This window comes from Telmatherina bonti (assembly GCF_933228915.1).
Source record: "Telmatherina bonti genome assembly, chromosome: 9".
In the NCBI taxonomy this organism is placed as follows: domain Eukaryota; kingdom Metazoa; phylum Chordata; class Actinopteri; order Atheriniformes; family Telmatherinidae; genus Telmatherina; species Telmatherina bonti.
In genome coordinates this window covers 40,213,954-40,239,701 of record NC_136627.1, presented here as the reverse complement: position 1 = coordinate 40,239,701, position 25,748 = coordinate 40,213,954, and positions in this window count along the sequence as shown.

Here is a 25,748-nt window from a genome sequence, read left to right as displayed (position 1 = left end):
ACTTTACGGTCAAAATCACCAGGACTTCATGGTAACCATCACCAGGACTTCATGGTAAACATCACCAGGACTTCATGGTAATCATCACCAGGACTTCATGGTGAACATCACCAGGACTTCATGGTGAACATCACCAGGACTTCATGGTAAACATCACCAGGACTTCATGGTAATCATCACCAGGACTTCATGGTGAACATCACCAGGACTTCATGGTGAACATCACCAGGACCTCATGGTAACCATCACCAGGAATTCATGGTGAACATCACCAGGACTTCATGGTAAACATCACCAGGACTTCATGATAAACATCACCAGGACTTCACGGTAACCATCACCAGGACTTCACGGTAACCATCACCAGGACTTCACGGTAACCATCACCAGGACTTCATGGTGAACATCACCAGGACTTCATGGTAACCATCACCAGGACTTCACGGTAACCATCACCAGGACTTCACGGTAAACATCACCAGGACTTCACGGTAAACATCACCAGGACTTCACGGTAAACATCACCAGGACTTCACGGTAAACATCACCAGGACTTCATGGTAAACATCACCAGGACTTCATGGTAACCATCACCAGGACTTCATGATAAACATCACCAGGACTTCATGATAAACATCACCAGGACTTCACGGTAAACATCACCAGGACTTCACGGTAAACATCACCAGGACTTCATGGTGAACATCACCAGGACTTCATGGTGAACATCACCAGGACTTCATGGTAAACATCACCAGGACTTCAAGGTGAACATCACCAGGACGTCCGTTAAACATCACCAGGACTTCATGGTGAACATCACCAGGACTTCATGGTAACCATCACCAGGACTTCTATAAAGATGTCGGGAACTAGAAGAGACTCCGAAAAGAAACCCAAAAGCGCTAAAAAGGATGCACGACTTGCGAATGTCGATGAAGCCTTGGACGTGAGTGAGCCCGAAAACAACATGGCGCCCGTGCTAGAGGAGTTGAGAAACTTTAGAAAAGAACATGCGGATGCCTCTAAAGATACCAAAGCTGCATTGAATAGGGTGGAAACAACATTAAAAGATGTGCTTGACCGTACGAATGCTCTTGAACAACAAATGACTGAAACACAGCAAAGAGTGAGCGACACCGAAGACCAGCTACAGCGCCATGAGAGAGCCATTCGCCACTTGCTACACCGAGAAGCTAATCTGACTGCTAAATGCGAGGATATTGAATCAAGAGCCAGACGCAACAACTTGCGCATATACGGGATAAAAGAGGGCGAAGAAAAGGATGGCATGATTCCTTTCATAACCGGATTGATCCGCACCTCATTAAATATGCCGGACGACAAAGATCTCGGCATTGAGAGGGCGCACAGGTCGCTAACGATGAAGCCAAAAGATTCTACACCACCAAGATCTATTATCGTTAGATTTTTGGACTACAGAGTGAAGGATGAGGTACTTCGAAAAGCGTGGCAAAGTAGTGGCATTATTTATAATGACCGGAAAATATATTTCGACCAGGACTACACCGCGGATACACAGAAGAAACGAAAACAAGTACGAGATGTTATTAAACAACTCAAAGAAAAGAGGATAAAAGCCATGTCACCTTTTCCTGCCCACTTTGATCTACTTTGACCATGGCCCGAAGACCTTTTCCACGCTCACGGAGGCAGCGCCAACCCTCAAGGATATGGGGATACCCGTCAAAGTGAATGAGCGAGAGGACATCCGTGATAAACTATTGCGCAACACCTGGGCTGCTGCATCCAAGGGAGCAGCCGGAGACACAACGCTGAGCATTGCGGATTTGCAAGCACTGGTTTAAGGTGACAAATAATACATGACCGATGAGTAAATGTGACATCTATGAAAAACAGGGCTAACTTTCAAATAATATGGCTAGTTAACATAAGACACGTTGGGTTTTCAACTTCGTAAAGCACAGTCAGATAGAATTGTACACAATATACTGGATCCAACACTTAAAACGAAAGTATGCAGACCAAAAGAAATAGCCAAGGCATTTGCAACATTTTTTAAAAAGCTTTATGAGGAACCGAACCCAATGAATGATAAATTAAAAGCAAAGTGTGATACTTTCCTTAAGAATCTAAATCTTCCTGTATTATCCAGAGAAGAAGCGTCAGATATGGTTTCAGACATAACGGAAAGTGAAATTCGAGAGGCAATCAAAAAACTGAAAAACAGTAAATCTCCAGGAACCGATGGGCTTCCTGGAGAATTTTATAAATGTTTTATTGATATCTTAATACCACTTCTGACCAGGGTTTTTAATTATACACTTAAGAATAGTAACATGCCAGTCTCATGGTCTGAGGCCATAATTTCAGTCATTCATAAAGAAGGAAAAGATGCTGCGCATTGTGATGGCTATAGACCGATTAGTCTGCTATGAAATGACTTAAAACTGCTGACTAATATCCTAGCAAAAAGGATACAAAACCATGTTAAAAAACTTATTCACCCAGATCAAACAGGGTTTATTCCAAATCGACACAGTGCCAATAATATGAGAAGGACCTTAAATATCATGACACAGGCCAAAAATAATAGTCAAAATTCAATGCTAATTAGTTTTGATGCTCAGAAAGCATTTGATACTGTCAATTGGCAGTTTCTCTACAAAACACTGTCAGTTATGGGCTTTCACCCACAATTTGTGGAGTGGATAAAGACAATTTATACAAATCCTAAATCGCGGGTCAGGGTGAATGGGTGCTGCTCGGATTTCTTTTACTTGGAAAGAGGTGTCCGCCAGGGCGATTGTCTCAGCCCCTTGTTATTTGCAATTAATATTGAACCGCTTGCTGCATTAATCAGGATGAATAAAGATATCAAAGGCATTGAAGATAGAAATAAGAACGAACACAAGATTTCCCTCTTTGCTGATGATATCTTGACATATATTAGTGACCCAGCCAGATCTTTACCCTCACTTATGAAAGTTTTTGAAGACTATGGTAAATTTTCAGGTTATCAAATAAATCAATCAAAATCAGAAGCAATGATGTTAAAAGGCCAATGGCCTACAAATTTTAAAAATCAGTTTAATTTTCGAATGTCCACTCAAGGATTCAGATATTTGGGCATTATTATCACTCCAAACATTTCACATTTATTCAAAGCTAATTATGGTAAATTAATGGATGAACTTAAAAAAGACTTTATAAGATGGGAAGTTTTACCTCTGTCACTTGTAGGGAGGATTGAAACAATTAGAATGAACGTATTGCCAAGGTTGCTTTTTCTGTTTCAGTCACTGCCTATAAAAATTCCAATGTCTACATTTAAGACACTTAATAAATGGATTTCAAAATTTATTTGGCAGAATAAACGTCCAAGAATTAAACTTAAAACTCTTATGTGTCCAAAGGAACTTGGTGGATTAAATGTTCCAAATTTGAAAAATTATTATTTTGCGGCTCAGCTTCGGTCAATAATAACATGGATCTGTCAAGAGGAGGATACAATATGGTATAGGATGGAACAAGCTGATTGTCAAGATATTTTTCTTGATACAATTCCATTTTTAAATCTTGATGTACTGCCAAAAAAGAAAATTGCAAATGAATGGGTCAGAACCACTCTATCCATATGGTCTAATATCAGAAAGATATTAAATATCCCTAGCTCTATCTGTAGACTGATAAGAATTCATCATAACCTGGAGTTCCCTCCTTCTTCTGAGTTTAAAACTTGGGCTGAAAAAGGCCTCGTTTTGTTGGGCCAAATGGTTGAGAGTGGAAATTTGATGACTTTTCAACAGCTCCAACAAAAATACAACCTCCCAACCCAAGATTTCTATAAATATTTACAATTAAGACATTACTTACAGAAACATAACTATTTGACTTCCTTTCAGACTCCACCTTCTAATATAGAATGTTTTTTTATGTCAGTTATCAAAAAAACAACAACTAGTAGATATATATCTCATGCCTATAAAATATTACAAGAGCAAAGTGTAGAGAACACACTGGATATAAAAGGAAAGTGGGAATTGGAAATGAACACTATTATCAAGGATGAAGACTGGGAACAGACATTGAAAGAGGGACATAAAATAACAAATAGTCCGGTACTAAGGGAGTTTGAATGGAAAACTAAAATTAGATTTTTTAGAACTCCTCTCATCACATCAAAATTTGGTAAAACTTCAAATCAGTGTTGGAGAGGTTGTGGCCATGTGGGAGACCATACTCATGTATTTTGGGATTGTCCAAAATTGACAAATTATTGGAAAGATATCCAACGTGAAATTCAAAACTGTATAGGTGTCAAAATCCCGTTGGATCCAAATGTCATAATACTGGGAATTTTCTCAGATAATTTCAGACCAAATTGTAATGTTATCCAGTTAAGACTATTACTTTTACTTGCTAAGAAAATGATTACGGTCTCCTGGCTCAAGCCTCAACCTCCCAATATTATACAATGGAAGAACAAACTGAGGGAAGTTTATAATATGGAATTTATTACAGCAAGACTACAAATGAAGATGGATATATTTATGGACAGATGGTCTACAATTCAGAACTATATTTCGGATTAAGTCTAGTTTCTGCTTATTTTTGTGAAAAATGCCTACACTGTACTGTGCCTATTGCATTTGTTTGATTTGTTTTGTTTTTAGTACAACTGTACAACTGTGATGTTTGCACTAAAGATTGTGAATAAAGAATAAGTTCAAAAAAAAAAAAAAAAGAAAGGCTAAACTAGAGCTGAATGAAATAATTAACCAAAAACCCCAGTTTTTGCTACAAAGACTTCGCTTAGAGAACTTTGAACATAGCAACAAATCTGGAAGATTTCTCGCAAATCAATTAAAAGCAAACAAGGAGAAAACAACCATCTCCTCTGTTAAAGATTCAAGAGGAAATATCCTCCATGATCTTGATGGAATAAATGACATGGAATAAATGACTGCATGAATGTTCTGCATGTGTCACAGTCACTGAGTCATCCAGCAAGTTTATCCATTAACAGCAGGTAGCTCTCTTTCTGTCTTTCTGATTTAACTTGCTAGTTTCTGGTCCTCATGATTGTCAATGGTTCTGTTCTCCACAGGGACCATGAATCTAGAGTTGGCTTGTGTGAGTGTATATATATATATATATATATATATATATATATATATATATATATATATATATATATATATATATATATATATATATATATGCCATCCAAAGAACCAGAGCACACACATGGCGCAGGTATCTTAATGACAGAGTAGACCGCACAGGGGGGTCCTTAGAGCGCTAGCTGGGGAACAGAAGACGGCGCGTCTACCTGTTAGAATCCTTCTGGGCACCCAGTCACCGTGGAGCAGAGAAGGAGCTGTAGTGAGTGGCAGAGCGGTTAACAGGGGGTAAAGCAGATTGATTAAAGAAGACAATAGGAAACACAATGATGATAGCTAAAATAACCAAACAACACATTGAGCTCTTTAATGATCAGACATGAACCCTAAATGGATGCCAGGGTCGATCTCTCTCCATGATGCCGTGTGGGCGGAGCTTGCGTTGGAGCTTGGCACGCTACTGCTGCAGGTGGACGCTAATGTCACTCCACTCTGAGATTGCTTGAGAACGGTGGCTGGTCTTCAGGTGTGAGAGTAGACTGTCTCACTACCCACACTACCACAGGGATTATTCTGCCCTCTGTCGGGTGGTGCGTTACACTGCTGCGTCGTGTGTAGCAGCAAGCTGGAGAGCCACGGTCGGTGCAGGAAACTTCCTGAAGCGATACTACAGCAGTTGGATACTACGGGCACCAAAGTAGCACGTATTCAGCCACGGTCAGTAGCACGGTCATCTGTCTGGGTCATCAGAAGAATCTGAAACAGGTGGTCCCAGCACTGACGTTTGAAGCTTCTCATCAGTACAAAGTCTCCAGGCTGAAGTAAACGGAGCTGCTTAGACGCAGGTTCAGGAAGGTCTGCAGAAACCTGAGAGCAAACGCCTGAGAACATGCGGGTGGACCTGCGAAAAGAATCTACGGGGGGACCTGTTGGGTCCCCTTTTACGCATGCGCATGGACAACAGCACGAGAGGAAGTGCTCTGGTCCAAGGAAGGCCTGAGAGAGACCAAGGAGGAAATCTTTCCATCTGTGGGCCGTAAGAGAAAAGAGGAAGTGAGAGGCTGCAAAAGGAGGGTGGGCCAGAGACGCAGCCTTCATCTGCAGGAGAGTCACCTGTAGAGACAGGGTCAGAAGAGTCAGTGCACATGTGCATACAGCAACCTGTCAGGGGAGCAAAATGGCAGAAAGAAGGGAGTCAATAAGGCGACGGTGACGAACTGGGTCACCATCAGATGTCAGGAAACCACGGTGTTTCCACAGCGCTCCAAAACCCACACCTGGGTCTGGGTTCTGAGAGCGGAGCCATCAAGTCAGGGTCAACTCGAGGTCGGTCAGAGAGGTCAGGTCTGGGGGTGCAGAGGATGGACAGTCCAGCCACACAGTCATGGAGCGTGTCATCGACAGGAGTGGGGAGTAGAGAGGCTGGATGTAGGACTGTGTGTCGACTGACTGTCAAATTGGGAATAAAACATCCAACACTGATGTTAAAGATGATTTCATCTTCTTCGTTTAATAACCTGATCTCGCACTCACAGGACTTCATTTTTGAACCTGGTCTCGCAGAGTCTATGTCTCTATTCGTGTCAAATTCAGTCCTGGGGGAAAAGAGCACAAAGAGACAATTTTATAAACAAAACTGTTTCAGTTCGATTAGCAATAAGAATCACTCTGTCTATAATATATCAAAAACCACTCTCAATCAAATTATAATTTGGAAAAATATACTTCTCACCAGATAAATCCACGGATGGGTTGAGATCCCGTCGTGCTCGACTGAAACCGGTGACTGTGGCCCTCGTCACTCTTAAGGCCTATTCGAGGTTTGAAGATGAATCTGTTTGGATTCCGGCGACCTGCCCCTCAGTCCGGTCCCGGCAGAAACACATGGGATCCCACTTCTGACACCAAATTGTCGTGGAATTTATCCGATGAGAAATAAATCTATAAATCAATTGTTTTCTGTTCAATTTATTGGGCATGTACAGATGTTGCGGGTGAGAGGTCTCGAGCTCTGCCCCTGCTCAGTGTGCTACAGTGCTCTTTAAGCATACACAAACAACCTTTGCCTGGCAGCACTAGTCAGAGCAACTGCTAGCTTAGAGATAACAACAGTCAAAGCTGAAACAGGCCTTGAACAGAACACTTAGTTTTATGCATGAATCTACTAAAGCAAGCTTACTGAACTACTCTAAACTATGCAGAATGTATATCTTGTACTACTTAAAAGAAACTTAATAAAGGAGTAACATATTAAAACTACACTATATGCATTATTCCACCACTAGATCTTTCTTGGTCATCTAGCGAGGTTCCGGGAGTCCTGGAGGTTCTGAAGGTTCAGGAGGTTCTGGAGGTTCCTGAGGTTCTGCAGGTCCTGGATGTTCAGGAGGTTCAGAAGGTTCTGGAGGTTCTGGAGTTTCAGAAGGTTCAGGAGGTTCTGGAGGTTCAGGAGGTTCTGGGGGTTCCAGAGGTTCTGGAGCTTCAAAGGTTTCCTGAGGTTCTGAAGGTTCAGGAGGTTCTGGAGGTTCAGGAGGTTCTGCAGGTTGCAGAGGTTCTGGAGGTTCAGGAGGTTCTGGACATTCTGGAGGTTCCTAAGGTTTCCTGAGGTTCTGAAGGTTCCTGAAGTTCCTGGCGTTCAGAGGTACTGAAGGTTCAGGAGGTACCGGAGGTTAAGAAGGTTAAGGAGGTCTGAAGGTTCCTGAAGTTCCTGGCGTTCAGAGGTACTGAAGGTTCAGGAGGTACCGGAGGTTAAGAAGGTTAAGGAGGTCTGAAGGTTCCTGAAGTTCCTGACGTTCAGAGGTACTGAAGGTTCATGAGGTACCGGAGGTTAAGAAGGTTAAGGAGGTCCAGGGGGTTCTGGAGGTTCCTGAGTTTCAGGAGGTTCTGAGGGTTCAGGAGGTTCAGGAGTTTCTGAAGGTTCCTGGAGGTTCTGGAGGTTCAGGAGATTCCTGAGGATCTGGAAGTCCAGGGGGTTCCTGAGGTTCAGGAGGTTCTGTAGGTTCCTAAGGTTTCCTGAGGTTCTGAAGGTTCTGGAGGTTCAGGAGGTTAAGGAGTTTCTGGAGGTTGAAGAGGTTCCTGAGGTTCTGGAGGTTCAGGAGGTTCAGGGTGTTCCGGAGGTTAAGGAGGTTAAGTAGGTTCAGGAGGTTCTGGAGGTTCCTGAGGTTAAGGAGGTTCCAGAGGTTCCTGAAGTTCTGGAGGTTTAGGAGGTTCTGGAGGTTCAGGAGGTTTTGGAGGTTCTGGAGGTTCAGTAGGTTAAGGAGGTTCAGGAGGTTCTGGACATTCAGGAGGTTCTGGAGGTTTAAGAGGTTCTGGAGGTTCAAAAGGTTCTGGAGGTTCCTGAGGTTCTGAAGGTTCAGGAGGTTCCGGAGGTTCTGGAGGTTCAGGAGTTTCTGAAGGTTCTGGAGGTTCTGGAGGTTCAGGGGGTTCTGGAGTTTCAGGAGGTTCCGGAGGTCCAGGGGGTTCTGTAGGTTCAAGAGGTTCTGGATATTCAGGAGGTTCAGGAGGTTTTGTAGGTTTCCTAAGGTTTCCTGAGGTTCTGAAGGTTCTGGAGGTTTAGGAGGTTCACGGGGTTCCTGAGGTTCTGAACTTTCTGGAGGTTTAGGAGGTTGTGGAGGTTATGTAGGTTCTGGAGGTTCTGGAGGTTCCTGATTTTCAGGAGGTTCAGGAGGTTCCTGAGGTTCCTGAGGTTCCAGAGGTTCTGGAGGTTCTGGAGGTTCCGGAGGATCTAAAGGTTCTGGACGTTCAGGAGGTTTAGTATGTTCTGGAGGTTCAGGAGGTTCCTAAGGTTTCCTGAGGTTCCAGATGTTCTGGGGGTTCCTGAGGTTCTGGAGGTTCCTTAGGATCTTGAGATCCAGGGGGTACTGGAGGTTCTGGTGGTTCAGGATGTTCAGGGGTTTCTGGAGGTTGAAGAGGTTCCAGAGGTTCCTGAGCTTCGGGAGGTTCAGGAGGTTTTGAAGGTTCCTGAGGTTCAGAGGGTTCTGGAGGTTCCTGGGGTTCTGAAGGTTCCTGAGTTTCAGATGGTTCCTAAGGTTTCCTGAGATTCCGGAGGTTCTGGAGACTCTGGAGGTTCAGGAGATTCCAGAGGTTCCGGAGGTTCTGGAGATTATGGAGGTTCTGGAGGTTCAGGATGTTATAGAAGTTCCTGAGTATCTAAAGGTTCTGGAGCCTCAGCAGGTTCAGTATGTTCAGGAGGTTCCGGAGGTTCTGGAAGTTCCTGAGGATCTAAAGGTTCTGGAGGTTCAGGGGGTTTTGGAGTTTCAGCATGTTCTGGAGGTCCACAGGGTTCAGAGGTTCTAGAGGTTCCGGAGGTTCTGGAGGTTCAGGAGGTTCTGGAGGTTGAAGAGGTTCCAGAGGTTCTGGAGGTTCTGGAGGTTCAGGAGGTTCTGGAGGTTGAAGAGGTTCCAGAGGTTCTGGAGGTTCTGGAGGTTCACAAGGTTCCTGAGGTTCTGAAGGTTAGAGGTTCTGGAGGTTCAGGAGGCTGTGGAGGTTATGGAGGTTCAGGAGGTTCTGGAGGTTCTGGAGGTTCTGGAGGTTCTGGAAGTTCCTGAGTTTCAGGAGGTTCTGGAGGTTCTGAAAGCTCAGGAAGTTCAGGAGTTTCTGAAGGTTCAGGAGGTTCCTGAAGTTCTGAAGGTTCAGGAGGTTCTGGAGGTTCTGGAAGTTCCTGAGGATCTAAAGGTTCTGGATGTTCTGGAGGTTCAGGAGGTTCTGGAAGTTCCTGAGGATCTAAAGGTTCTGGATGTTCTGGAGGTTGAGGAATTTCAGGAGGTTCTGGAAGTTCCTGAGGATCTAAAGGTTCTGGAGGTTTCAGAGGTTCCTGAGGTTCTGGAGGTTCCTGAGGTTCCTGAGGTTCTGGCGGTTCCTGAGTTTCTGAAGGTTCTGGAGGTTCCTGAGGATCTGGAGGTTCCTGAGGTTCTGGAGGTTCAGGAGGTTTAGGGTGTTCCGGAGGTTAAGGAAGTTCAGGGGGTTCTGGAGGTTCCTGAGGTTCAGGAGGTTCCAGAGGTTTCCTAAGGTTCTGGAGGTTCAGGAGGTTCAGTATTTTCTGGATGTTCAGGAGGTTCTGGAAGTTCCTGAGGATCTAAAGGTACTGGAGGTTCAGGGGGTTTTGGAGTTTCAGCATCTTCTGGAGGTCCACAGGGTTCTAGAGGTTCAAGAGGTTCTGGATTTTCAGGAGGTTCTGGAAGTTCTGCAGTTTCCTCAGGTTTCCTGAGGTTCTTAAGGTTCTGGAGGTTGAAGAGGTTCCTGAGGTTCTGGAGGTTTTGGATGTTCAGGAGGTTCACGAGGTTCCTGAGGTTCTGAAGGTTAGAGGTTCTGGAGGTTTAGGAGGCTGTGGGGGTTATGGAGGTTCAGGAGGTTCTGGAGGTTCACAAGGTTCCTGAGGTTCTGAAGGTTAGAGGTTCTGGAGGTTCAGGAGGCTGTGGGGGTTATGGAGGTTCAGGAGGTTCTGGAGGTTCTGGAAGTTCTGAAGGTTCAGGAGGTTCACGAGGTTCCTGAGGTTCTGAAGGTTAGAGGTTCTGGAGGTTCAGGAGGCTGTGGAGGTTATGGAGGTTCAGGAGGTTCTGGAGGTTCTGGAGGTTCTGGAAGTTCCTGAGTTTCAGGAGGTTCTGGAGGTTCTGAAAGCTCAGGAAGTTCAGGAGTTTCTGAAGGTTCAGGAGGTTCCTGAAGTTCTGAAGGTTCAGGAGGTTCTGGAGGTTCTGGAAGTTCCTGAGGATCTAAAGGTTCTGGATGTTCTGGAGGTTCAGGAGGTTCTGGAAGTTCCTGAGGATCTAAAGGTTCTGGATGTTCTGGAGGTTGAGGAATTTCAGGAGGTTCTGGAAGTTCCTGAGGATCTAAAGGTTCTGGAGGTTTCAGAGGTTCCTGAGGTTCTGGAGGTTCCTGAGGTTCCTGAGGTTCTGGCGGTTCCTGAGTTTCTGAAGGTTCTGGAGGTTCCTGAGGATCTGGAGGTTCCTGAGGTTCTGGAGGTTCAGGAGGTTTAGGGTGTTCCGGAGGTTAAGGAAGTTCAGGGGGTTCTGGAGGTTCCTGAGGTTCAGGAGGTTCCAGAGGTTTCCTAAGGTTCTGGAGGTTCAGGAGGTTCAGTATTTTCTGGATGTTCAGGAGGTTCTGGAAGTTCCTGAGGATCTAAAGGTACTGGAGGTTCAGGGGGTTTTGGAGTTTCAGCATCTTCTGGAGGTCCACAGGGTTCTAGAGGTTCAAGAGGTTCTGGATTTTCAGGAGGTTCCGGAAGTTCTGCAGTTTCCTCAGGTTTCCTGAGGTTCTTAAGGTTCTGGAGGTTGAAGAGGTTCCTGAGGTTCTGGAGGTTTTGGATGTTCAGGAGGTTCACGAGGTTCCTGAGGTTCTGAAGGTTAGAGGTTCTGGAGGTTTAGGAGGCTGTGGGGGTTATGGAGGTTCAGGAGGTTCTGGAGGTTCACAAGGTTCCTGAGGTTCTGAAGGTTAGAGGTTCTGGAGGTTCAGGAGGCTGTGGGGGTTATGGAGGTTCAGGAGGTTCTGGAGGTTCTGGAAGTTCTGAAGGTTCAGGAGGTTCACGAGGTTCCTGAGGTTCTGAAGGTTAGAGGTTCTGGAGGTTCAGGAGGCTGTGGAGGTTATGGAGGTTCAGGAGGTTCTGGAGGTTCTGGAAGTTCCTGAGTTTCAGGAGGTTCAGGAGGTTCTGAAAGCTCAGGAAGTTCAGGAGTTTCTGAAGGTTCAGGAGGTTCAGGAGGTTCCGGAGTTTCTGAAGGTTCAGGAGGTTCCTGAAGTTCTGAAGGTTCAGGAGGTTCAGGAGGTTCAGTATGTTCTGGAGGTTCAGGATGTTCCTAAGGTTTCCTGAGGTTCTGGAGGTTCAGGAGGCTGTGGAGGTTCTGGAGGTTCTGGAAGTTCCTGAGGATCTAAAGGTTCTCGATGTTCTGAAGGTTCAGGAATTTCAGGAGGTTCTAGAAGTTCCTGAGGATCTAAAGGTTCTGGAGGTTCCTGAGGTTCCTGAGGTTCTGGCGGTTCCTGAGTTTCTGAAGGTTCTGGAGGTTCCTGAGGATCTGGAGGTTCCAGAGGTTCTGGAGGTTCAGGGGGTTCAGGAGGTTCCTGACGTTCTGAAGGTTCCAGAGGTTCAGGAGGTTCCTGAGGTTCCTGAGGTTCTGGAGGTTCCTGAGATTCTGGAGCTTCTGAATGTTCAGGACGGTGTGGAGGTTCAAGAGGTTCTGGAGGTTCTGGAGGTTCCTGAGGTTCTGAAGGTTCTGGAGTTTCAAAAGGTTCAGGAGGTTCCTGAAGTTCCTGAGGTTCTAAAGGTTCTGGAGGTTCAGGAGGTTCTCAACTTTCAGGAGATTCTGGAGGTTCAGGAGGTTCTGGACGTTCCTGAGCTTCTGAAGATTCGGGAGGTTCCTGAGTTTCTGAAGGTTCAGAAGGTTCTGGAGGTTCTGAAGGTTCTGGAGGTTTTTGAGGTTCAGGAGTTTCTGAAGGTTCCTGAGGTTCTTGAGTTTCCTAAGGTTCTGAAGATTCAGGGGGTTCAGGAGGTTCCTGAGGTTCTAAAGGTTCTGGAGGTTCAGGAGGTTCAGGAGGTTCTCAACTTTCAGGAGATTCTGGAGGTTCAGGAGGTTCTGGACGTTCCTGAGCTTCTGAAGATTCGGGAGGTTCAGGAGTTTCTGAAGGTTCAGAAGGTTCTGGAGGTTCTGAAGGTTCTGGAGGTTTTTGAGGTTCAGGAGTTTCTGAAGGTTCCTGAGGTTCTTGAGTTTCCTAAGGTTCTGAAGATTCAGGGGGTTCATGAGGTTCCTGAGGTTCAAGAGGTTCTGGAGGTTCTGGAGGTTCTGGAGATTCCTGGGGTTCAGGAGGTTCTGGAGGTTCAGGAGTTTCTGGTGTTTCAGGAGGTTCTGGAGGTTCAGGAGTTGCTGGAGGTTCAGGAGGTTCCGGAGGTTCTGGACGTTCAGGAGGTTCTGGAGGTTCCTGAGGTTCTGAAGGTTCTGGAGTTTCAGAAGGTTCAGGAGGTTCTGGAAGTTCCTGAGGTTCTAAAGGTTCTGGACGTTCAGGAGGTTCTGGACGTTCAGGAGGTTCTGAAGATTCGGAGGTTCTAGAGATTCTTGAGTTTCAGAAGGTTCCGGAGGTTCTGGAAGTTCCTGAGGTTCTAAAGTTTCAGGAGGTTCAGGAGGTTCAGGACGTTCGGGAGGTTCCGAAGGTTCTGGAGTTTCAGTGGGCTCTGGAGGTTCCTGAGGTTCTGAAGGTTCTGGAGGTTTAGGAGGTTCTGAATGTTTAGGGAGATTCCTGAGGTTCTGGAGGTTACTGAGGTTCTAGAAGTTCAGGAGGTTCCTGAGCTTCAGGAGCTTCCTGAGGTTCTGGCGGTCCCTGAGTTTCTGAACGTTCTGGAGGTTCCTGAGGATCTGGAGGTCCAGGGGCTTCTGGAGGTTCAGAAGGTTCAGTATTTTCTGGAGGTTCTGGATATTCAGGAGTTTCCTGAGGTTCTGGAGGTTCTGAATGTTCAGGAGGTTCCTGAGGTTCTAAAGGTTCAAGAGGTTCTGGAGGTTCTTGAGTTTCCTGAGGTTCTGAAGATTCAGGGGGTTCAGGAGGTTCTGGAGGTTCTGGAGGTTCAGGAGGTTGTGGAGGTTCCTGAGGTTCTGGAGGTTCTGGAGGTTCTGGAGATTCCTGAGGTTCAGGAGATTCTGGAGGGACAGGAGGTTCAGGATGTTCTGAAGGTTAAAGAGGTTCTGGAAGTTCAGGAGGTTCTGGAGGTTCTGGAAGTTTCTGACTTTCAGGAGGATCAAGAGGTTCTGAAAGTTCAGGAAGTTCAGGTGTTTCTGAAGGTTCAGGAGGTTCCGGAATTTCTGAAGGTTCAGGAGGTTCCTGAGGTTCTGAAGGTTCCGGAGGTTCTGGAGGTTCCTGAGGTTCCTGAGGTTCAGGAGGTTCTAGTGTTTCAGGAGGTTCAGGAGGTTCTGGAGGTTCAGGTGGTTCTGGACGTACCTGAGGTTCTGAAGATTTGGGAGGTTCTAGAGATTCTTGAGTTTCAGAAGGTTCAGGAGGTTCTGGAAGTTCCTGAGGTTCTAAAGTTTCTCAAGGTTCAGGAGGTTCAGGACGTTCGGGAGGTTCAAGAGGTTCTGGAGGTTCCGAAGGTTCTGGAGGTTCTAGAGGTTCAGGAGGTTCAGGAGGTTCCTGAGGTCCTGGAGGTTCTGGAGGTTCCTGAGGTTCTGAAGGTTCTGGAGTTTCAGAAGGTTCAGGAGGTCCTGGAAGTTCCTGAGGTTCTAAAGGTTCTGGACGTTCAGGAGGTTCTGGACGTTCAGGAGGTTCTGAAGATTCGGAGGTTCTAGAGATTCTTGAGTTTCAGAAGGTTCCGGAGGTTCTGGAAGTTCCTGAGGTTCTAAAGTTTCAGGAGGTTCAGGAGGTTCAGGACGTTCGGGAGGTTCCGAAGGTTCTGGAGGTTCCAAAGGTTCTGGAGGTTCTAGAGGTTCAGGAGGTTCCTGAGGTCCTGGAGGTTCTGGAGGTTCCTGAGGTTCTGAAGGTTCTGGAGTTTCAGAAGGTTCAGGAGGTTCTGGAAGTTCCTGAGGTTCTAAAGGTTCTGGAGGTTCAGGAGGTTCTGGACGTTCAGGAGGTTCTGAAGATTCGGAGGTTCTAGAGATTCTTGAGTTTCAGAAGGTTCCGGAGGTTCTGGAAGTTCCTGAGGTTCTAAAGTTTCAGGAGGTTCAGGACGTTCGGGAGGTTCCGAAGGTTCTGGAGTTTCAGTGGGCTCTGGAGGTTCCTGAGGTTCTGAAGGTTCTGGAGGTTTAGGAGGTTCTGAATGTTTAGGGAGATTCCTGAGGTTCTGGAGGTTACTGAGGTTCTAGAAGTTCAGGAGGTCCCTGAGCTTCAGGAGCTTCCTGAGGTTCTGGCGGTCCCTGAGTTTCTGAACGTTCTGGAGGTTCCTGAGGATCTGGAGGTCCAGGGGCTTCTGGAGGTTCAGAAGGTTCAGTATTTTCTGGAGGTTCTGGATATTCAGGAGTTTCCTGAGGTTCTGGAGGTTCTGGATGTTCAGGAGGTTCCTGAGGTTCTGGAGGTTCAAGAGGTTCTGGAGGTTCTTGAGTTTCCTGAGGTTCTGAAGATTAAGGGGGTTCAGGAGGTTCTGGAGGTTCAGGAGGTTGTGGAGGTTCCTGAGGTTCAGGAGGTTCTGGAGGTTCTGGAGATTCCTGAGGTTCAAGAGATTCTGGAGGGACAGGAGGTTCAGGATGTTCTGAAGGTTAAAAAGGTTCTGGAAGTTCAGGAGGTTCTGGAGGTTCTGGAAGTTTCTGACTTTCAGGAGGATCAAGAGGTTCTGAAAGTTCAGGAAGTTCAGGTGTTTCTGAAGGTTCAGGAGGTTCAGGAGGTTCCGGAGTTTCTGAAGGTTCAGGAGGTTCCTGAGGTTCTGAAGGTTCCGGAGGTTCTGGAGGTTCCTGAGGTTCCTGAGGTTCCTGAGGTTCAGGAGGTTCTAGTGTTTCAGGAGGTTCAGGAGGTTCTGGAGGTTCAGGTGGTTCTGGACGTACCTGAGGTTCTGATGATTTGGGAGGTTCTAGAGATTCTTGAGTTTCAGAAGGTTCAGGAGGTTCTGGAAGTTCCTGAGGTTTTAAAGTTTCTGGAGGTTCAGGACGTTCGGGAGGTTCAAGAGGTTCTGGAGGTTCCGAAGGTTAAGGAGGTTCTAGAGGTTCAGGACGTTCAGGAGGTTCAGGAGGTTCCTGAGGTCCAGGAGGTTCTGGAGGTTTCTGAGGTTCAGGAGGTTCTGGAGTTTCTGGAGGTTCAGGAGGTTCTGAAGGTTCTGGAGGTTCTTGAGTTTCAGGAGGATCTGGTGTTTCAGGAGGTTCTTGAGGTTCCTGGGGTCTAGGAGGTTCTGGAGGTTCAGGAGTTTCTGAAGGTTCTGGAGGTTCTGGAGGTTCAGGAGGTTCTGGAGTTTCAGGAGCTTCCGGAGGTCCAGGGGGTTCGGTAGGTTCAAGAGGTTCTGGATATTCAGGAGGTTCAGGAGGTTTTGTAGGTTTCCTAAGGTTTCCTGAGGTTCTGAAGGTTCTGGAGGTTTAGGAGGTTCACGGGGTTCCTGAGGTTCTGAACTTTCTGCAGGTTTAGGAGGTTGTGGAGGTTATGTAGGTTCTGGAGGTTCTGGAGGTTCCTGATTTTCAGGAGGTTCAGGAGGTTCCTGAGGTTCCAGAGGTTCTGGAGGTTCCGGAGGATCTAAAGGTTCTGGACGTTCAGGAGGTTTAGTATGTTCTGGAGGTTCAGGAGGTTCCTAAGGTTTCCTGAGGTTCCAGATGTTCTGGGGGTTCCTGAGGTTCTGGAGGTTCCTTAGGATCTTGAGATCCAGGGGGTACTGGAGGTTCTGGTGGTTCAGGATGTTCAGGGGTTTCTGGAGGTTGAAGAGGTTCCAGAGGTTCTTGAGCTTCGGGAGCTTCAGGAGGTTTTGAAGGTTCCTGAGGTTCAGAGGGTTCTGGAGGTTCCTGGGGTTCTGAAGGTTCCTGAGTTTCAGATGGTTCCTAAGGTTTCCTGAGATTCTGGAGGTTCTGGAGACTCTGGAGGTTCAGGAGATTCCAGAGGTTCCGGAGGTTCTGGAGATTATGGAGGTTCTGGAGGTTCAGGAGGTTATAGAAGTTCCTGAGTATCTAAAGGTTCTGGAGCCTCAGCAGGTTCAGTATGTTCAGGGGGTTGCGGAGGTTCCGGAGGTTCTGGAAGTTCCTGAGGATCTAAAGGTTCTGGAGGTTCAGGGGGTTTTGGAGTTTCAGCATGTTCTGGAGGTCCACAGGGTTCTAGAGGTTCTAGAGGTTCAGGAGGTTCTGGAGGTTCAGGAGGTTCTGGAGGTTGAAGAGGTTCCAGAGGTTCTGGAGGTTCTGGAGGTTCAGGAGGTTCTGGAGGTTGAAGAGGTTCCAGAGGTTCTGGAGGTTCTGGAGGTTCAGGAGGTTCACAAGGTTCCTGAGGTTCTGAAGGTTAGAGGTTCTGGAGGTTCAGGAGGCTGTGGAGGTTCAGGAGGTTCTGGAGGTTCTGGAGGTTCTGGAAGTTCCTGAGTTTCAGGAGGTTCTGGAGGTTCTGAAAGCTCAGGAAGTTCAGGAGGTTCTGAAGGTTCAGGAGGTTCCTGAGTTTCTGAAGGTTCAGGAGGTTCCTGAAGTTCTGAAGGTTCAGGAGGTTCTGGAGGTTCTGGAAGTTCCTGAGGATCTAAAGGTTCTGGATGTTCTGGAGGTTCAGGAGGTTCTGGAAGTTCCTGAGGATCTAAAGGTTCTGGATGTTCTGGAGGTTCAGGAATTTCAGGAGGTTCTGGAAGTTCCTGAGGATCTAAAGGTTCTGGAGGTTTCAGAGGTTCCTGAGGTTCTGGAGGTTCCTGAGGTTCCTGAGGTTCTGGCGGTTCCTGAGTTTCTGAAGGTTCTGGAGGTTCAGGAGGTTTAGGGTGTTCCGGAGGTTAAGGAAGTTCAGGGGGTTCTGGAGGTTCCTGAGGTTCAGGAGGTTCCAGAGGTTTCCTAAGGTTCTGGAGGTTCAGGAGGTTCAGTATTTTCTGGATGTTCAGGAGGTTCTGGAAGTTCCTGAGGATCTAAAGGTACTGGAGGTTCAGGGGGTTTTGGAGTTTCAGCATCTTCTGGAGGTCCACAGGGTTCTAGAGGTTCAAGAGGTTCTGGATTTTCAGGAGGTTCCGGAAGTTCTGCAGTTTCCTCAGGTTTCCTGAGGTTCTTAAGGTTCTGGAGGTTGAAGAGGTTCCTGAGGTTCTGGAGGTTTTGGATGTTCAGGAGGTTCACGAGGTTCCTGAGGTTCTGAAGGTTAGAGGTTCTGGAGGTTTAGGAGGCTGTGGGGGTTATGGAGGTTCAGGAGGTTCTGGAGGTTCACAAGGTTCCTGAGGTTCTGAAGGTTAGAGGTTCTGGAGGTTCAGGAGGCTGTGGGGGTTATGGAGGTTCAGGAGGTTCTGGAGGTTCTGGAAGTTCTGAAGGTTCAGGAGGTTCACGAGGTTCCTGAGGTTCTGAAGGTTAGAGGTTCTGGAGGTTCAGGAGGCTGTGGAGGTTATGGAGGTTCAGGAGGTTCTGGAGGTTCTGGAGGTTCTGGAAGTTCCTGAGTTTCAGGAGGTTCTGGAGGTTCTGAAAGCTCAGGAAGTTCAGGAGTTTCTGAAGGTTCAGGAGGTTCCTGAAGTTCTGAAGGTTCAGGAGGTTCTGGAGGTTCTGGAAGTTCCTGAGGATCTAAAGGTTCTGGATGTTCTGGAGGTTCAGGAGGTTCTGGAAGTTCCTGAGGATCTAAAGGTTCTGGATGTTCTGGAGGTTGAGGAATTTCAGGAGGTTCTGGAAGTTCCTGAGGATCTAAAGGTTCTGGAGGTTTCAGAGGTTCCTGAGGTTCTGGAGGTTCCTGAGGTTCCTGAGGTTCTGGCGGTTCCTGAGTTTCTGAAGGTTCTGGAGGTTCCTGAGGATCTGGAGGTTCCTGAGGTTCTGGAGGTTCAGGAGGTTTAGGGTGTTCCGGAGGTTAAGGAAGTTCAGGGGGTTCTGGAGGTTCCTGAGGTTCAGGAGGTTCCAGAGGTTTCCTAAGGTTCTGGAGGTTCAGGAGGTTCAGTATTTTCTGGATGTTCAGGAGGTTCTGGAAGTTCCTGAGGATCTAAAGGTACTGGAGGTTCAGGGGGTTTTGGAGTTTCAGCATCTTCTGGAGGTCCACAGGGTTCTAGAGGTTCAAGAGGTTCTGGATTTTCAGGAGGTTCCGGAAGTTCTGCAGTTTCCTCAGGTTTCCTGAGGTTCTTAAGGTTCTGGAGGTTGAAGAGGTTCCTGAGGTTCTGGAGGTTTTGGATGTTCAGGAGGTTCACGAGGTTCCTGAGGTTCTGAAGGTTAGAGGTTCTGGAGGTTTAGGAGGCTGTGGGGGTTATGGAGGTTCAGGAGGTTCTGGAGGTTCACAAGGTTCCTGAGGTTCTGAAGGTTAGAGGTTCTGGAGGTTCAGGAGGCTGTGGGGGTTATGGAGGTTCAGGAGGTTCTGGAGGTTCTGGAAGTTCTGAAGGTTCAGGAGGTTCACGAGGTTCCTGAGGTTCTGAAGGTTAGAGGTTCTGGAGGTTCAGGAGGCTGTGGAGGTTATGGAGGTTCAGGAGGTTCTGGAGGTTCTGGAAGTTCCTGAGTTTCAGGAGGTTCAGGAGGTTCTGAAAGCTCAGGAAGTTCAGGAGTTTCTGAAGGTTCAGGAGGTTCAGGAGGTTCCGGAGTTTCTGAAGGTTCAGGAGGTTCCTGAAGTTCTGAAGGTTCAGGAGGTTCAGGAGGTTCAGTATGTTCTGGAGGTTCAGGATGTTCCTAAGGTTTCCTGAGGTTCTGGAGGTTCAGGAGGCTGTGGAGGTTCTGGAGGTTCTGGAAGTTCCTGAGGATCTAAAGGTTCTCGATGTTCTGAAGGTTCAGGAATTTCAGGAGGTTCTAGAAGTTCCTGAGGATCTAAAGGTTCTGGAGGTTCCTGAGGTTCCTGAGGTTCTGGCGGTTCCTGAGTTTCTGAAGGTTCTGGAGGTTCCTGAGGATCTGGAGGTTCCAGAGGTTCTGGAGGTTCAGGGGGTTCAGGAGGTTCCTGACGTTCTGAAGGTTCCAGAGGTTCAGGAGGTTCCTGAGGTTCCTGAGGTTCTGGAGGTTCCTGAGATTCTGGAGCTTCTGAATGTTCAGGACGGTGTGGAGGTTCAAGAGGTTCTGGAGGTTCTGGAGGTTCCTGAGGTTCTGAAGGTTCTGGAGTTTCAAAAGGTTCAGGAGGTTCCTGAAGTTCCTGAGGTTCTAAAGGTTCTGGAGGTTCAGGAGGTTCTCAACTTTCAGGAGATTCTGGAGGTTCAGGAGGTTCTGGACGTTCCTGAGCTTCTGAAGATTCGGGAGGTTCAGGAGTTTCTGAAGGTTCAGAAGGTTCTGGAGGTTCTGAAGGTTCTGGAGGTTTTTGAGGTTCAGGAGTTTCTGAAGGTTCCTGAGGTTCTTGAGTTTCCTAAGGTTCTGAAGATTCAGGGGGTTCAGGAGGTTCCTGAGGTTCTAAAGGTTCTGGAGGTTCAGGAGGTTCAGGAGGTTCTCAACTTTCAGGAGATTCTGGAGGTTCAGGAGGTTCTGGACGTTCCTGAGCTTCTGAAGATTCGGGAGGTTCAGGAGTTTCTGAAGGTTCAGAAGGTTCTGGAGGTTCTGAAGGTTCTGGAGGTTTTTGAGGTTCAGGAGTTTCTGAAGGTTCCTGAGGTTCTTGAGTTTCCTAAGGTTCTGAAGATTCAGGGGGTTCATGAGGTTCCTGAGGTTCAAGAGGTTCTGGAGGTTCTGGAGGTTCTGGAGATTCCTGGGGTTCAGGAGGTTCTGGAGGTTCAGGAGTTTCTGGTGTTTCAGGAGGTTCTGGAGGTTCAGGAGTTGCTGGAGGTTCAGGAGGTTCCGGAGGTTCTGGACGTTCAGGAGGTTCTGGAGGTTCCTGAGGTTCTGAAGGTTCTGGAGTTTCAGAAGGTTCAGGAGGTTCTGGAAGTTCCTGAGGTTCTAAAGGTTCTGGACGTTCAGGAGGTTCTGGACGTTCAGGAGGTTCTGAAGATTCGGAGGTTCTAGAGATTCTTGAGTTTCAGAAGGTTCCGGAGGTTCTGGAAGTTCCTGAGGTTCTAAAGTTTCAGGAGGTTCAGGAGGTTCAGGACGTTCGGGAGGTTCCGAAGGTTCTGGAGTTTCAGTGGGCTCTGGAGGTTCCTGAGGTTCTGAAGGTTCTGGAGGTTTAGGAGGTTCTGAATGTTTAGGGAGATTCCTGAGGTTCTGGAGGTTACTGAGGTTCTAGAAGTTCAGGAGGTTCCTGAGCTTCAGGAGCTTCCTGAGGTTCTGGCGGTCCCTGAGTTTCTGAACGTTCTGGAGGTTCCTGAGGATCTGGAGGTCCAGGGGCTTCTGGAGGTTCAGAAGGTTCAGTATTTTCTGGAGGTTCTGGATATTCAGGAGTTTCCTGAGGTTCTGGAGGTTCTGAATGTTCAGGAGGTTCCTGAGGTTCTAAAGGTTCAAGAGGTTCTGGAGGTTCTTGAGTTTCCTGAGGTTCTGAAGATTCAGGGGGTTCAGGAGGTTCTGGAGGTTCTGGAGGTTCAGGAGGTTGTGGAGGTTCCTGAGGTTCTGGAGGTTCTGGAGGTTCTGGAGATTCCTGAGGTTCAGGAGATTCTGGAGGGACAGGAGGTTCAGGATGTTCTGAAGGTTAAAGAGGTTCTGGAAGTTCAGGAGGTTCTGGAGGTTCTGGAAGTTTCTGACTTTCAGGAGGATCAAGAGGTTCTGAAAGTTCAGGAAGTTCAGGTGTTTCTGAAGGTTCAGGAGGTTCCGGAATTTCTGAAGGTTCAGGAGGTTCCTGAGGTTCTGAAGGTTCCGGAGGTTCTGGAGGTTCCTGAGGTTCCTGAGGTTCAGGAGGTTCTAGTGTTTCAGGAGGTTCAGGAGGTTCTGGAGGTTCAGGTGGTTCTGGACGTACCTGAGGTTCTGAAGATTTGGGAGGTTCTAGAGATTCTTGAGTTTCAGAAGGTTCAGGAGGTTCTGGAAGTTCCTGAGGTTCTAAAGTTTCTCAAGGTTCAGGAGGTTCAGGACGTTCGGGAGGTTCAAGAGGTTCTGGAGGTTCCGAAGGTTCTGGAGGTTCTAGAGGTTCAGGAGGTTCAGGAGGTTCCTGAGGTCCTGGAGGTTCTGGAGGTTCCTGAGGTTCTGAAGGTTCTGGAGTTTCAGAAGGTTCAGGAGGTCCTGGAAGTTCCTGAGGTTCTAAAGGTTCTGGACGTTCAGGAGGTTCTGGACGTTCAGGAGGTTCTGAAGATTCGGAGGTTCTAGAGATTCTTGAGTTTCAGAAGGTTCCGGAGGTTCTGGAAGTTCCTGAGGTTCTAAAGTTTCAGGAGGTTCAGGAGGTTCAGGACGTTCGGGAGGTTCCGAAGGTTCTGGAGGTTCCAAAGGTTCTGGAGGTTCTAGAGGTTCAGGAGGTTCCTGAGGTCCTGGAGGTTCTGGAGGTTCCTGAGGTTCTGAAGGTTCTGGAGTTTCAGAAGGTTCAGGAGGTTCTGGAAGTTCCTGAGGTTCTAAAGGTTCTGGAGGTTCAGGAGGTTCTGGACGTTCAGGAGGTTCTGAAGATTCGGAGGTTCTAGAGATTCTTGAGTTTCAGGAGGTTCAGGAGGTTCTGAAAGCTCAGGAAGTTCAGGAGTTTCTGAAGGTTCAGGAGGTTCCGGAGTTTCTGAAGGTTCAGGAGGTTCCTGAAGTTCTGAAGGTTCAGGAGGTTCAGGAGGTTCAGTATGTTCTGGAGGTTCAGGAGGTTCATAAGGTTTCCTGAGGTTCTGGAGGTTCAGGAGGCTGTGGAGGTTCTGGAGGTTCTGGAAGTTCCTGAGGATCTAAAGGTTCCTGAGGTTCTGAAGGTTCAGGAATTTCAGGAGGTTCTAGAAGTTCCTGAGGATCTAAAGGTTCTGGAGGTTCCTGAGGTTCCTGAGGTTCTGGCGGTTCCTGAGTTTCTGAAGGTTCTGGAGGTTCCTGAGGATCTGGAGGTTCCAGAGGTTCTGGAGGTTCAGGGGGTTCAGGAGGTTCCTGACGTTCTGAAGGTTCCAGAGGTTCAGGAGGTTCCTGAGGTTCCTGAGGTTCTGGAGGTTCCTGAGATTCTGGAGCTTCTGAATGTTCAGGACGGTGTGGAGGTTCAAGAGGTTCTGGAGGTTCTGGAGGTTTTTGACGTTCAGGAGTTTCAAGAGGTTCTGGAGGTTCCTGAGGTTCTGAAGGTTCTGGAGTTTCAAAAGGTTCAGGAGGTTCCTGAAGTTCCTGAGGTTCTAAAGGTTCTGGAGGTTCAGGAGGTTCAGGAGGTTCTCAACTTTCAGGAGATTCTGGAGGTTCAGGAGGTTCTGGACGTTCCTGAGCTTCTGAAGATTCGGGAGGTTCAGGAGTTTCTGAAGGTTCAGAAGGTTCTGGAGGTTCTGAAGGTTCTGGAGGTTTTTGAGGTTCAGGAGTTTCTGAAGGTTCCTGAGGTTCTTGAGTTTCCTAAGGTTCTGAAGATTCAGGGGGTTCAGGAGGTTCCTGAGGTTCAAGAGGTTCTGGAGGTTCTGGAGGTTCTGGAGATTCCTGGGGTTCAGGAGGTTCTGGAGGTTCAGGAGTTTCTGGTGTTTCAGGAGGTTCTGGAGGTTCTGGAGGTTCAGGAGTTGCTGGAGGTTCAGGAGGTTCTGGAGGTTCTGGAGGTTCAGGAGGTTCTGGAGGTTCCTGAGGTTCTGAAGGTTCTGGAGTTTCAGAAGGTTCAGGAGGTTCTGGAAGTTCCTGAGGTTCTAAAGGTTCTGGAGGTTCAGGAGGTTCTGGACGTTCAGGAGGTTCTGAAGATTCGGAGGTTCTAGAGATTCTTGAGTTTCAGAAGGTTCCGGAGGTTCTGGAAGTTCCTGAGGTTCTAAAGTTTCAGGAGGTTCAGGAGGTTCAGGACGTTCGGGAGGTTCCGAAGGTTCTGGAGTTTCAGTGGGCTCTGGAGGTTCCTGAGGTTCTGAAGGTTCTGGAGGTTTAGGAGGTTCTGAATGTTTAGGGAGATTCCTGAGGTTCTAAAGGTTCAAGAGGTTCTGGAGGTTCTTGAGTTTCCTGAGGTTCTGAAGATTAAGGGGGTTCAGGAGGTTCTGGAGGTTCTGGAGGTTAAGGAGGTTGTGGAGGTTCCTGAGGTTCCGGAGGTTCTGGAGGTTCTGGAGATTCCTGAGGTTCAGGAGATTCTGGAGGGACAGGAGGTTCAGGATGTTCTGAAGGTTAAAGAGGTTCTGGAAGTTCAGGAGGTTCTGGAGGTTCTGGAAGTTTCTGACTTTCAGGAGGATCAAGAGGTTCTGAAAGTTCAGGAAGTTCAGGTGTTTCTGAAGGTTCAGGAGGTTCAGGAGGTTCCGGAGTTTCTGAAGGTTCAGGAGGTTCCTGAGGTTCTGAAGGTTCCGGAGGTTCTGGAGGTTCCTGAGGTTCCTGAGGTTCAGGAGGTTCTAGTGTTTCAGGAGGTTCAGGAGGTTCTGGAGGTTCAGGTGGTTCTGGACGTACCTGAGGTTCTGAAGATTTGGGAGGTTCTAGAGATTCTTGAGTTTCAGAAGGTTCAGGAGGTTCTGGAAGTTCCTGAGGTTCTAAAGTTTCTGGAGGTTCAGGACGTTCGGGAGGTTGAAGAGGTTCTGGAGGTTCCGAAGGTTCTGGAGGTTCTGGAGGTTTCTGAGGTTAAGGAGGTTCCAGAGGTTCCTGAAGTTCTGGAGGTTTAGGAGGTTCTGGAGGTTCAGGAGGTTTTGGAGGTTCTGGAGGTTCAGTAGGTTAAGGAGGTTCAGGAGGTTCTGGACATTCAGGATGTTCTGGAGGTTTAAGAGGTTCTGGAGGTTCAAAAGGTTCTGGAGGTTCCTGAGGTTCTGAAGGTTCAGGAGGTTCCGGAGGTTCTGGAGGTTCAGGAGTTTCTGAAGGTTCTGGAGGTTCTGGAGGTTCAGGGGGTTCTGGAGTTTCAGGAGGTTCCGGAGGTCCAGGGGGTTCTGTAGGTTCAAGAGGTTCTGGATATTCAGGAGGTTCAGGAGGTTTTCTAGGTTTCCTAAGGTTTCCTGAGGTTCTGAAGGTTCTGGAGGTTTAGGAGGTTCACGGGGTTCCTGAGGTTCTGAACTTTCTGGAGGTTTAGGAGGTTGTGGAGGTTATGTAGGTTCTGGAGGTTCTGGAGGTTCTGGAGGTTCCTGATTTTCAGGAGGTTCAGGAGGTTCCTGAGGTTCCAGAGGTTCTGGAGGTTCCGGAGGATCTAAAGGTTCTGGACGTTCAGGAGGTTTAGTATGTTCTGGAGGTTCAGGAGGTTCCTAAGGTTTCCTGAGGTTCCAGATGTTCTGGGGGTTCCTGAGGTTCTGGAGGTTCCTTAGGATCTTGAGATCCAGGGGGTACTGGAGGTTCTGGTGGTTCAGGATGTTCAGGGGTTTCTGGAGGTTGAAGAGGTTCCTGAGCTTCGGGAGGTTCAGGAGGTTTTGAAGGTTCCTGAGGTTCAGAGGGTTCTGGAGGTTCCTGGGGTTCTGAAGGTTCCTGAGTTTCAGATGGTTCCTAAGGTTTCCTGAGATTCCGGAGGTTCTGGAGACTCTGGAGGTTCAGGAGGTTCAGGAGGTTATAGAAGTTCCTGAGTATCTAAAGGTTCTGGAGCCTCAGCAGGTTCAGTATGTTCAGGAGGTTCCGGAGGTTCCGGAGGTTCCGGAGGTTCTGGAAGTTCCTGAGGATCTAGAGGTTCTGGAGGTTCAGGGGGTTTTGGAGTTTCAGCATGTTCTGGAGGTCCACAGGGTTCTAGAGGTTCTAGAGGTTCCGGAGGTTCTGGAGGTTCAGGAGGTTCTGGAGGTTGAAGAGGTTCCAGAGGTTCTGGAGGTTCTGGAGGTTCAGGAGGTTCTGGAGGTTGAAGAGGTTCCAGAGGTTCTGGAGGTTCTGGAGGTTCAGGAGGTTCACAAGGTTCCTGAGGTTCTGAAGGTTAGAGGTTCTGGAGGTTCAGGAGGCTGTGGAGGTTATGGAGGTTCAGGAGGTTCTGGAGGTTCAGGAGGTTCTGGAAGTTCCTGAGTTTCAGGAGGTTCTGGAGGTTCTGAAAGCTCAGGAAGTTCAGGAGTTTCTGAAGGTTCAGGAGGTTCCTGAGTTTCTGAAGGTTCAGGAGGTTCCTGAAGTTCTGAAGGTTCAGGAGGTTCTGGAGGTTCTGGAAGTTCCTGAGGATCTAAAGGTTCTGGATGTTCTGGAGGTTCAGGAGGTTCTGGAAGTTCCTGAGGATCTAAAGGTTCTGGATGTTCTGGAGGTTCAGGAATTTCAGGAGGTTCTGGAAGTTCCTGAGGATCTAAAGGTTCTGGAGGTTTCAGAGGTTCCTGAGGTTCCTGAGGTT